The sequence below is a fragment of the Mastigoproctus giganteus genome, chromosome 10 (genome assembly GCF_048544385.1).
Source record: "Mastigoproctus giganteus isolate SK-2022 chromosome 10, ASM4854438v1, whole genome shotgun sequence".
In the NCBI taxonomy this organism is placed as follows: domain Eukaryota; kingdom Metazoa; phylum Arthropoda; class Arachnida; order Uropygi; family Thelyphonidae; genus Mastigoproctus; species Mastigoproctus giganteus.
This window is the reverse complement of record NC_143584.1, coordinates 25,718,207-25,729,588: the sequence shown is the minus strand read 5'-3', so window position 1 is coordinate 25,729,588 and position 11,382 is coordinate 25,718,207.

The window sequence follows — 11,382 nt, the reverse complement described above, 5'->3', positions numbered from 1 at the left end:
TTTTTAATTCGTTGGAAAGATGTAGTATAAGCTGATGTTGCTGAGATCTCAGCAAAAGTATTGCCCAGAGCATTAGCTATATCCGAGGGACTAGATAATTCTCGCCCATTCCAGGAGAGGACTGGAGAAGGTATGGTTGGAAACTTACCAGAAAGCTGTCTAATTTTTTTCCAAATTAATTTGCTGTCAGTGTTTCTGTTAATTGTTGATGCAAAACGGGTCCAGGATTCTTTTTTGGCTTGCCTCTGTATGTAACGTGCTTTTGCCCTTTCTTTCTTATAATTTATCAGATTGGCTGTGGTTGGATATTGCCGAAACAAATTCCACGCTTTATTTTTTGCCTTTTTTGCTTTGGTGCATTCCTCATTCCACCAATAATTATAGTGTTTACGGCCCGGTGGATTTGGTAATGGTATTGTATCTTTAGCCACGTTTAGGAGATGCGAAGTGATGTAATCTGTCACATCATCAATACGCTGGAGACGGATTTTTTTCTCATCGAAACAGATTGATGACTGAAATTTTGCCCAGTTTGCTCTTGTAAATTTCCATTTCCTGCAAGGTTTAGTTAAAGGAGCTTGTGCTATCAATACCTTGCATACGATTGGGAAGTGATCACTGCCCATAGGATCGTTTATAACATACCACTCTATGGTCGGGACCAGTACTGGAGAACAAATGGAAAGATCTATTGCCGAAGTATCTCCAGTTGGGAGCTGAATGTGAGTGTGCGTGCCAGTATTCAGTAAGGCAAGATTTAGTGCTTCTAATAGGCTTTCAATGAGTCGACCTCGTCTATCTAATTTAGTAGAGCCCCATAGTGGGTGGTGACCATTAAAGTCTCCTAAAATACAGAAAGGTGGAGGTATCTGTATGATGAGGTCTTCAAGTTCTTTTAAACAGTATGTATGGTTTGGCTGCAAGTAAATTGACACAAGTGTTAATGAAATATGGAGCGTTATACGAACAGCAACAGCTTCTATTTCAGTTTGCAGTGGGATATGCTTTGTTGGGATCTTTGAATTTATCAGAATTGCAACACCACCATGGGCAGCAGTTGCTGTATTACGGTCTCTTCGATAAAGACAATAGTTCTTTATCGAAGGAGAAATTTGTGAAGTTAAGTAAGTTTCTTGGAGACAAAGAGCAACTGGCGAATACCTATTTATCAGGTCATGAATATCGTCTGTATTGCAACGAAAGCCTCTGCAGTTCCATTGCAAAATACAAGGCATTATTTGTGTTTAACTGATGGAGCTGTATCTGACTGTTTTTTGAAGGTGACTGGCTTATGACGTTCTAATTTTGATTTATCTTTTTTGGAGAAAACTGGCCGACCAGTGTCCATTTCTTCTTCTTCAGCGTGAATTTCTAAAATTGGTTCTTCCTGTATAGATGTGCTATCTGTATCCATGGTTGTGTTCTGGGTATTTTTCATTGCATTTGAGTTTGTAATATCGGACGTAGTAGTACTCATTGGAGGAGGAGATGCTGCTGGTATTGTCAGAGGAGTATTATTTGCCTGGTCTGAGACTGTGGGCTGTTGTTTGCGTACACTTGGTTGTTTCTCAGAGAGGACAGTTCTAGCCCAATCAGAAATTGATTTATTAGTGGAAACGGTGACATCTGTTTGAGTGGAGACTGTTTCATATTTTTTTACTGCATTGGCATAGGTTAAATTTTTGTTTATAGTAGGTGTAACTTGTTTTCTTGCTTCTTGGTAGCTGACTTTATTCTCAACCTTGTATTTTACGATTTTTTTCTCTGTTTTCCATTTTTCGCAAGTTTTGGAATATGCAGGGTGGTCACCTTTGCAGTTAGCGCACGTCATTTTTGTAGCCGAACAGTCACTTTGATTGTGTTCAGAGGACCCACAATTGGGGCAGACTGGAACTCCTCTGCACACAGTTTGCGAATGGCCATACTTTTGGCATTTGTAACATCGTAAAGGATTGGGAATATATGGGCGAATGCGGCATAGCAAATAACCTGCTTTTACAGAGGTGGGTAAGTCAGGGGTATTAAACGTGAGGATAATGTTTCTGGTAGGTGTAAGTTGATTGTCTTTTTTAGTCATTATGCGCTTTGCTTCAATGACATTTTGTCCCTGCAGCTCTTGGGTTATTTCTTCCTCGCTGACATTTAGAAGATCCCAACTGGATATCACACCCTTCGATGAATTTAGGGTTGCGTGAGGAGATATTTTTACTGGGATACCAGCAAAATTACTAAGTTGTAAAAGTTTCTCCGAATGTCTGTGGTTATTGGTTTCCACTAATAGGTCTCCTGATTGCAGTCTCTTAACAGTCTTTGGACATCCTGCAATACTTTCCAGATGTTTCTGAATCACAAAGGGAGACAGTTTACTCATAGGTTGACTAGATAGCGAGTGGAAAATTAGAAAAGATGGGCAGGGTTGCTCCATCCTATCAGTTTTCAGTCTTTTGGTGTTGTTACCTATATCGTGATTTGTGTCATGGTCATTGTAATTTTCTGCCCTGGAGCTCGAAGGCTCTAATGGTGGATAAGTATTTTTATCCATGTTGGCTCCTTTTGGCCCTGGGGGTTTTTCTTTACCTCCCAGGTTACCGGCCCCGCCACGGGGAGGCAGGAGCAGTGCCACGAGGTGACCAAGCGGCTGTTAGTTGAGTTAGTACTAAAGGAAAAAGAAACAGAAAGGTGTCTTTCCTTTCTGGGCCTTTGCCTACTACTTGTAGAACGAAAGAGCTACTGAAATATAAAATGAAATGAAGAAAACGCTATTCAGAAATAAACAGAATATGTATTGGCAAAAGCTCTTTAGATAGTTCACTTGTATAAACGCACTGAAATCGCTTGGCCACGGAACGCTTGGCACCCGGGGCCTGCTGCGCTTTTGAGTTTTTCCGTTTATCATATTTGGGTCTATCTTTCTTCGGAAAATTAGGACGAGGTGTATCAATATCTTCTGCAGGGTGTAGTTCTAGTACGTTCTCTCTCTGTTCATCAGTGTCCATTTGATCTATATTTGTTTGTTTCTGTTCACACGGTTTATTAGATGATGTTTGCTTTGTTTTTGAAGATTTTACTTCTGATTTCTGCTTTCCAGGCATGGAAGTATCCTGCTCTTTACCACTGGATGTTTCTTTGAAACTGTTTTTGTCATCAATATTACTTTACTCCAGTCTATAATGTGATTTAGAGGTATTATGTTGTTGTTGTGGGGGTTTTATGGCGCATAAGCTGCTTTGGCTATAATGCGCCTATTCCTTTATTGTATTAATATATGAGAAATTCTTGTCACATCAGAAAAGGCAGAAATCAGAAATGACTGAAAACTCCAATTTGTTTCAGAAAGTTAAAAAATTCCGGAATATTTGCATTGTCACCAATGATATTCTCTAGAGTTATTGGTTTTCGAGGGTTAACCAAAGATAGCAGGGTGGTATTTCTGTTTTGTTTATAGTATGGACATTCAATGAGAATGTGTTTCACTGTCAAATTTAGAGAACAATGTGGACACTGTGGTGGATCATCTCCTGTGAGTAAATGAAGATGGGTCAGGTAAGTATGACCTATTCTAGCTCTTGAAAGAATTACTTCTTCCCGCCTTGATGTCCGGACACTGGAGAGCCAGATTTTCGGAACTTGTTTAATCTGTAAGAGTTTATTATTCGTTTGGGAATGCCATAGTGCTGTCCATTCTGATAGGCATGCAGCATGAATCATTAGTGCGTAGTCTGAGGCTGGAACAGGGATATTGGTTAAATCTAAGCTGGTTGGGTTTTTTGCAGCTTTATCAGCCAGTTCATTGCCTAAAATATCAGAATGTGCTGGTATCCAGCAGAAGGTGACCAGTTGGTGGCGTTCTATAATCTTTAGCAATAATTTTCTAATTTCATTTATAACAGGGTGAAACTTGTCTGAGGAATTACACAAAGCCTTGATTGAGCTGAGGGAATCAGTGTAAATTACTGATTTTAAAAAGCAGTCAGGAGAGAGATTTTTTAAAGCTAGTTTAATTGCGAATAATTCAGCTGAAAAGATACTGAATTCAGGAGGAAGGGCTGCTGATACAATTGTATTCGGAAACACTGCAGCTGCTCCAACTTTTGAATTGGATTTAGAGCCATCTGTGTATATTGGTAAAAAATCAATATATTTTTGAGTGTGAAACAGCATGAACTTGTCTGATATTTGATGATTGCAAGATATTCTTTCCCCACTGACAGAGGTAAGTGTCACAGGTCGGTATAGGAGGTGGAACCCATGGTGGTTGAGTACAAGTGGCGACTTGTTGTACGGAATGGATGGATACATTCCAAACCTGCAATAGTTCAAGGAGGCGATGACCAGCTGGTTTTACTATGCTAGGTTTATTTCTGTACAGATTTTCAAATGGCGGATTGAAAAGATATGGCTGAATGGGATGTGAGGCACAACTTTGTATCTTGACAGAATACTTCAGCAAAAGCAATTTCCTACGTAAAGATAGTGGCGGCTCGTGAGCATCAATGTAAAGGCTATGTGCTGGCGATGTTCTGAATGCGCCAAGTGCAATCCTCAGTGCACTGTGTTGTACTGGATCAAGCCAGCGTAATGCGCTCTTTCTGGCAGAGTCATAAATGGGAGCTCCATAATCAAGACGAGATCTGATTAATGCCCTGTATAATCGAAGAAGGGAGGTACGATCTGCACCCCACGTTTGTGCAGATAAAGCTCTTAGTATGTTTATCTTTTTTAAGCAGGCAGTACGTACCTTTTTAATGTGCTCTAAGAAATTTAGCTTGTTGTCCATGATTAAACCTAGAAATCTAATGTTACTAGTGACTGGGATGGAGATATTAGAGATGTAAAGTTCAGGATCCAGATGAAGTTTGCGTTGTCTACAAAAATGGATAGCAACTGTTTTCTGCTGCGAAAGCCTATAGCCGTTAAGACTGGCCCATTGCTGTATTTTATTTAATGATATCTGAAGCTGTCGTTCAATAGTTCTCATATTTTGGGAATGACAGGAGATGGAAAGGTCATCTGCATAAAGGTAAGTTTCTACAGTATTTGGAAGTTGTTTAGTGATAGAATCTGTTCTTAGAGCAAAAAGAGTGGCACTCAGTACTGATCCCTGTGGAACACCTTCCTGAATGAAAGTTGCAGAGAGGGCATGTTGGTATCGTACTTGAAACGATCTAGTGTGTAGAAAATGCTTTATAAATATAGGAAGGTTGCCCCGCAGACCAAGAGAGTAAAGATCTCTTAGTATGCCATGCCGCCAGGTGGTATCAAAAGCCTTCTCTATATCTATGGAAACCATTACTAGATGTTCATGCTTAATAAAGGCATTACGAATGGAAAATTCAGCTTTCACCATAAGGTCCAAGCATGACCTGTTTTGACGAAAGCCATACTGACTTTTGCTCATTAACTGTTCTGACTCAATGATCCAGACGAGTCTACAGTGGACAATTTTTTCTAGAATTTTGCTGAGGCAGCTTGAGAGGGATATTGGTCTATAGCTATGGGGATTGGTTGGATCTTTTCCAGGTTTTAAGAATGCCAAAACAGTAGAATGATGCCAAGAAGTTGGATAGACATTTTCTAGAAAAATACGATTGTAAAAGAGCAGAAGGAGATGCAATGCTCTGTCATCAAGATGTTGTAGCATGGCGTAATAGATTCCGTCTGGTCCGGCAGCACCATTGTGAGCTGTTCCGATAGCATGTAAGAGTTCGGAATATTGTAGAGGTTTGTTATACGGCAGAAGAAGAGCAGTTTGGAAGTTAATAGAGTGCTGTTCTGCAGTGTTTTTAATTCTCTGGAAAAGTGGAGTGTAAGCTGCTTCCGCTGAGATTTCAGCAAATGTGTTGCCCAAAGCATTTGCGATATCTAAAGGACTAGATAGATCTTGCCCATTATAGGACAGAATTGGTGAAGGTACGGTAGGAAACTTACCAGAAAGTTGTCTAATTTTTTTCCATATTATTTTTGTGTCAGTGTTTTTGTTAATGCTTGATGCAAAACGGATCCAGGATTCTTTCTTGGCTTGCCTTTGTATGAAGCGTGCTTTTGCCTTTAACTTCTTATAATTAATTAGATTGGGTGTTGTTGGATATTTCCGAAACAAATTCCAGGCTTTATTTTTTGCTTTTTTGGCTTTTGTGCATTGCTCATTCCACCAATAATTATAATGCTTACGAACCGAGGGATTTGACAGTGGTATTGTGTCTTTAGCTACATTTAGGAGATGTGACGTGATGTATTCTGTCACATCATCGATAGGCTTGAGACGGATTTTTTGCTCATCAAGAGATATTGATGACCGGAATTTTGCCCAGTTTGCTCGGACAAATTTCCATTTTCTGAAGGGTTGAGCTGGAGGGGCCTGTGCTATTAATAGGTTGCATACGATTGGGAAGTGATCGCTACCCATTGGATCATTTAAAACATACCACTCTATGGTCGGGACCAGTAATGGAGAACAAATGGAGAGATCTATGGCTGAGGTATGTCCATTTGGGAGCTGAACGTGAGTGTGTGTGCCAGTATTGAGTATAGTGAGGTTTACTGCCTCTATTAGGCTCTCAACGAGTTGACCTCGTCTATCTAATTTAGGATTGCCCCATAAGGGGTGGTGCCCGTTGAAGTCCCCTAACATACAGAGAGGTGGAGGTATCTGTATAAGGAGATCTTCAAGATCTTTTAAACAATAGGTACGGTTTGGCTGTAAGTAGATTGATACTAATGTTATTTCAATATGGAGCGTTATACGCACAGCAACGGCTTCTATTTCAGTTTGAAGTGGAATATGTTTAGATGGGGTCTTTGAATTTATCAGGATTGCTACACCACCATGGGCAGCATTTGCTGTGTTACGATCCCTTCGATAAAGGCAATAGTTCTTTATCGAAGGAGAAATTTGCAAAGTTAAGTAAGTTTCCTGAAGACAAAGGGCAACTGGAGAAAATCTATTTATTAGATCTTGGATATCGACTGTATTGCAACGAAAGCCTCTGCAGTTCCATTGTAAAATACAAGGCATTATTTGTGTTTAGTTGATGGAGCTGATTCTGACTGCTTTTTGAAAGTGACTGGTTTATGGCGTTCCAATTTGTGTTTGTCTTTTTTTTGGAAGACTGGCCGACCAGTGTCCATGTCTTCCTCTTCGGCATGGATTTCTAAAAGAGGATCTTCCTCTATAGATGTTCCATCTGTTTCCATTGTTGTGTCTCGAATATTTTTGATTATATTTGAATTTGTATTACATGGTGTGGTAGAACCCATTGGAGGAGGAGTTTCCGCTGGTATTGTAAGAGGAGTATTATTTGCTTGGTCTGCGAGTTTGGGTTGTTGTTTACGTACATTTGGTTTTTCCTCAGAGAGGACAGTTCTAGCCCAATCTGAAATTGAAATATTAGTAGGAACTGTAACAATAGTTTGAGTAGAGACTGTTTGGTATTTTTTAACTGCATTAGCATAGGAAATATTTTTATTCATAGTAGGTGCCACTAGTCTTCTCGCTTCTGGGTAACTCACTTTGTTCTCGACCTTGTATTTTACAATTTGTTTCTCCGTTTTCCATTTTTCACAACTTCTGGAATAGGCAGGATGATCACCTTTGCAATTTGGACATATCATTTTAGTAGTCGTACAGTCACTTTGTATGTGATCCGAGGAACCACAGTTGGGGCAGACAGGAACTCCTCTGCATACAGTTTGTGAGTGGCCATACTTTTGACATTTAAAACATCTTAAAGGATTGGGAATGTACGGGCGGATACGGCAAAGTAAATAACCTGCTTTTACAGAGCACGGTAAGTTGGGCGTATTAAAAGTGAGAATAATGTTTCTGGTTGGGATAAGTTGATTATCTTTTTTAGTCATTATACGTTTGGCTTGAATTACATTTTGTCCCTGCAGCTCTTGGGTAATTTCTTCCTCTGTGACATTTAACAGGTCCCAACTGGATATGACACCCTTTGATGAATTTAGGGTTGCATGAGGAGATATTTTTACCGGAATTCCCGCAAAGTTTGTTAACTGTAAGAGTTTCTCCGAATGCCTGTGGTTCGTAGTTTCCACTAGCAGGTCTCCTGATTACGTAGTTTCCACTAGCAGGTCTCTTGACAGTCTTAGGAGATCCTGCAATACCTTCGAGATGTTTTTGTATTACGAAGGGAGACAGTTTGCTCATTGGCTGACTAGTAAGGGAGTGGAAAATTAAAAAGGATGGGCAGGGTTGCTCCATCTGATTAGTCTTCTGTCTCTTTGGACGATCATTTTCTAAGTCGTGATTGGGGTCATGATTGTCTGTTCTTGAGCTCGAAGGCTCTAACGGTGGATAATTATTTTTATCCATAATGGCTCCTTTTCGCCCTGGGGGTTTGTCTTTACCGCCCAGGTTACCGGCCCCGCCACGGGGAGGCAGGAGCAGTGCCGCTTTGTGGCCAAGCGTAGAGTTAGTACAGTTAGTAAATCTAAATTAAAGAAAAAGGTGATTTCCTTCTTCTGGGCTCTCTTCTTATTTCTTATAAGAGACTAGAGCTACTTAACAGAAAATTTAATAATTGCAAGAGAAAACAAAGAAAAACTTAGTCGCTGGGAAGAAAAACGCTTGATAGACGCACAATAATCACTTGGCCACGGAAACGCTTGGCACCCGGGGCCTTAGAGGTATTACTACCTCCGTTTGAGTGGCTATAGTTTGCTGTCGTTTCACTGCTGATGCATAGGAACGTGAAGGTTTGGTTGCAAGTATCTGTTTTCTTGCTTCCGGATAAGACACTTTATTTTCTACTTTGTATTTTTGAATTTGCTTTCCCAATACCCACATTTCGCATGTCTTCGAAAAAGCAGGATGATTTTCGTGACAATTGGGTTGATTGATTGATTGGTTTGGTTTTTTATGGCGCATTGGCAGCTGTGGCCATAATGCGCCAAGACTAGGTAATATTTAAAAAGTTTAAATTCTCGGTGACCTAATTAGTAAGGCCACCATGTCGAAATATATAATAATGTAACAAAAGCATAAATTAAATACAATTAAAAACTTTTATTAATTTAAAATAGCTAAAAACAGCAGACACATTGTCATTGTCAGATAAAATCTGACTGAGTGTATACGGCTCAGTCAGATGGTTAAAAGCGGTAAAACGGATATTGCTAAAATCTGGACAGTCAATTAAAAGGTGTCTGATAGTTAAAGTTGTACCACAGGACACACACATAGGAGGGTCATCAGCCCTCAGCAAAAACGAATGAGTCAAATGACTATGTCCGATGCGGGTCCGGGCAAGAACAACTTCCTCCTTACGATTCCTGCGCAGACTAGACTGCCACGGTTCAATTACAGGCTTTATACAATATAGTTTATTCCCAGTCTGTCTATTCCACAAATCCTGCCATTGGGAATGTATCTTTTGCTGTATTGTTTGCCTGTAGTCTGTATAGGGGACTGACAGGCAACGGTTATTATTTGGAATTGCTGATTTGGCTGCGGCGTCAGCCAAATCATTTCCCTTAATCCCAATGTGGCTAGGAATCCAGCAGAAGCGGATGTCATATTCACGTTCACGGAGGAAGTGAATCTTCTGCTGAATGCTAGACAGAACTGGATGAGAATTATATTTCACGGTTATTAAAGCCTGTAACACGCTGAGAGAGTCAGAATATAAAATGAACCGTTGGTGTTGGCATTCACTAATGTGATCCAAGGCTAACTCTATTGCGTGCAGCTCTGCAGTAAATATGCTGCATTCAGAGGGAATCTGCTCCGATGTAGTGCTGTCTGTAAAGACAGCAGCAGATCCCACATATGATTCCGACTTCGAGCCGTCTGTGTAAACTGGCGCGAAGTCAGAATATTCAGCTCGGTGTGCTGAATAAAGCTGCAGGTAGACAGACGATGGAGTGTCCGACTTTCCCCAATTTCTAAGGGACAAGTCACATGCCGGAACATGAGCATGCCAGGGTGGAAGGGGTTGCTTCGGTGTTTGAGCAACTTTGTCTACCTTGATATTAAGTTCTTTGAGTAGCTCTTGGAGACGAATACCAAAAGGACGATTGGCAGTCTTTCGAGTGTTGTACAAATTTTCCCATCGTGGCTCAAAAACGGATAGCCACGTAGGATGGTCTGGCAAGGATTTTAGTTTTAGAGCGTAGTTTAGAGACAATTGCTTACGTCGAAGCGATAACGGCGGTTCGTTTGCTTCGACGTATAAGCTCTGGACAGGAGATGTTCGAAATGCTCCAGTAGCTATACGGAGGGCCTGATGATGGACAGGGTCCAGCCAACGAAGTACACTGTCTCTGGCCGAATTGTATACCAGGGACCCGTAATCAAGTCTGGATCGTACAAGTGCACGGTAGATGCGTAGTAGGGTGCATCGATCCGCACCCCAAGATGTAGAGGAAAGAGAGCGCAGAATATTCAGCCCTCTTGTGCACCTTGTGCGGAGTTGACGGATGTGATCCAGAAAGGTTAACTTTTTATCAAATACGAGTCCCAAAACTTTTGTATCCGCCGCTACTGGAATAGCATTATGTCCGAGCCTTAATTCAGGTTCAGGATGAAGATTACGCTTGCGACAAAAGTGCACGCAAACGGTCTTCTCCGGCGAGAACCTGACGCCATTAGCAAGTGCCCAGGAATTAAGGCGATCAATGGCTTTTTGCAGTTGTCTTTCAATAACCCTCATGTTGCATGACTGACAAAAAATGCTAAAGTCATCAACATAGAGGGCACTGTTTACGGTTGGAGGAAGTTGTTCTGTGATGGAATTTACTTTGATGGCGAAAAGCGTGACACTTAAAACTGATCCCTGTGGTACTCCCTCCTCTTGGCTAAAGGAACGAGAGAGTGAGGATCCCACACGAACTTGGAAAGATCGATTGTCTAAAAAGTTTTTAATAAAAATGGGGAGTCGTCCCCTAAGACCAAGGCTATACAGATCTTTTAAGATGCCAAATCTCCAAGTTGTGTCATACGCTTTCTCCATGTCAAAGAACACCGACACCAAGTGTTCGCGTTTTAGGAAAGCATCCCGGATGGATGTTTCCAGTCTAATAAGATGGTCCAAAGTGGACCGGTTCCTTCGGAAGCCGCACTGGATATTGGAGAGAAGGTCATTTGATTCTAAGTACCAAATTAACCGAGAATTGACCATTCTCTCCAGGATTTTGCACAGACAGCTAGTCAGAGCAATAGGACGATAATTGGTAGTGACTTTTGGATCCTTTCCTGGCTTAGCAAAGGCAAGAACGATTGCCTTGCGCCAGGAATCCGGAAACTGCCCTTCGATAAAGATTCTGTTATACAGAAGGAGCAGACAATCCATAGATTTTGGTGAAAGATGTTTAATCATGTCATAATGGATGCCATCTGGTCCAACAGCACTTGCTTTGGAAAGA